This window comes from Eumetopias jubatus, unplaced genomic scaffold (genome assembly GCF_037043125.1).
Source record: "Eumetopias jubatus isolate StellerSeaLion01/CBP00866 unplaced genomic scaffold, mEumJub1_p1.0 scaffold_14, whole genome shotgun sequence".
In the NCBI taxonomy this organism is placed as follows: domain Eukaryota; kingdom Metazoa; phylum Chordata; class Mammalia; order Carnivora; family Otariidae; genus Eumetopias; species Eumetopias jubatus.
This window is the reverse complement of record NW_028274820.1, coordinates 69,568,929-69,570,786: the sequence shown is the minus strand read 5'-3', so window position 1 is coordinate 69,570,786 and position 1,858 is coordinate 69,568,929. Positions and strand designations below refer to the sequence as shown.

Sequence of the window (1,858 nt, the reverse complement as noted above, 5' to 3'; positions counted from 1 at the left end):
TTTTCTGGTCTAGCCAAAGGTTTGCAAGTTTGGTTTATCTTTTCAAAGAACAATTTTTGTTTTCATTGATTCTCCCTATTGTTTTTTCTATTTTCTATTTCATTTATTTCCTCTCTAATCTTTACTATTTCCTTCCTTCTGGTACTTTAGGTTTAGATTGCTCTTCTTTTTCTAATTAAGGTATAAAGTTAGGTTATTTATTGGAGATCTTTTGTCTTTTTTAAGATATAAATTTACCACTATAAATTCTCCTCTAAACACTACCTTCACTGCATACCATAAACTTTAGTATGCTATGTTTTAATTTTTATTCCCTAAGTATTTCCAAATTTCTTTTGTGATTCCCTCTTTGACCCACTGGTTATTTAAGAGTATGCATTTTGATTTCCTTATATTTATGGATTTTTAAGTTTTCCTTCTGTTACTGATTTCTAGCTTCATTCAATATTCTACCTTTATGGTCACAGAAGATAACTTTGTATAATTTCAATCTTTTCAAATTTATTTAGACTTGTTTTGTGGCCTAATATAGTCTATCCCAGAGAAGGTTCTGTGTGCACTTGATATACTGTTCTACTCTTATTGGGTGGAGTGCTGTGCTTATGTCTGTTAGATACAGTTGGTTTCTGTTTTTTCCTCAGATGTATGAAGATATAATTGATATGGTGTAAGTTTAAGATGTACAATGTAATGATTTGATATATAAATATATTCTGAAATGATTACCATAATAAGGTAACACATCCATCATCTCACACAGTTAAACATTTTGTGTGTTTAAGAACTTTTAAAATCTACTCTCTTAGCAACTTTCAATATATATAATACAGTATTGTAGTTGGTTTATAGTGTTGTTCAAGTCCTATATTTGCTTACTGATCTTCTGTCTAGATATCCAATCCATTGCTAAAAATGGGGTATTGAAGTCTTCGATTGCTATTGTAGAACCATTTCTCTACTTAATGCTGTCAACATTTGTTATATTTCGGGGGCTCTGTTGTTTGGTGTATATATGTTTATTATTGTTTTATCTTCTTGATGAATTAACACTTTCGTCAATACTTAATGCCCATCTTTGTCTCTCGTTTTTTTTTTGCTTAAAATCTGTTTTTTCCATATTAGTATAATCATCCCAGCTCTCTTTTGGTTACTATGTGCATGAATATCTTTTTCTGCCCTTTCAGTTTTAACCTACTTGTATATTTGGATCTAACATATCCTCTGTCAAGAGAATACACTTGGCTTTCGTGCCGATAGCGCTCTTGCAAACATGGTGAACATTCCTAAAACCCGCTAGACTTTCTGCAAGAAGTGTGGCAAGCACCAGCTCCACAAAGTGACACAGTACAAGAAAGGCAAAGATTCTCTTTATGCCCAGGGAAAGCAGTGTTACGACAGGAAGCAAGAGTGGCTATGGTGGGCAGACTAAGCCGATTTTCCAGAAAAAGGCTAAAACTACAAAGAAAATTGTGCTGACGCTTGAATGTGTTGAGCCCAACTGCAGATCTAAGAAAATGCTGGCTATTAAGAGATGCAAGCGTTTTGAACTGGGAGGAGATAAGAGAAAGGGCCAAGTGATCCAGTTCTAAGCCTCATATTTTGTTATATTATGAAGACAATAAAATCTTGAGGTTATATTCACTTCATTTGGTTGCAGTTGGTCTTTTAAGAGGGAAATAAACTAGTGCCATCAATAAAATTCCCCTTGTGGGGCAGTTTATGCTTGAGAAAAAAAAAAGAGAGAGAGAGAATATACTTGGATGATATCTTTTTATCCATTCTGCCAATCTCTGCCTTTTGATTGGGGTGCTTAATTCATTTACATTTGATGTAATTGCTTATAAAGAAAGGACATACT

At 33.4% G+C, this 1,858-nt stretch overlaps 1 pseudogene; it reads left to right on the top strand.

Moving 5' to 3' along the window:
- The first annotated feature begins 1,270 nt into the window (after window positions 1-1,270).
- LOC114210669 (large ribosomal subunit protein eL42-like) lies at window positions 1,271-1,589 on the top strand (annotated as a pseudogene).
- The last annotated feature ends 269 nt before the right edge of the window (window positions 1,590-1,858 follow it).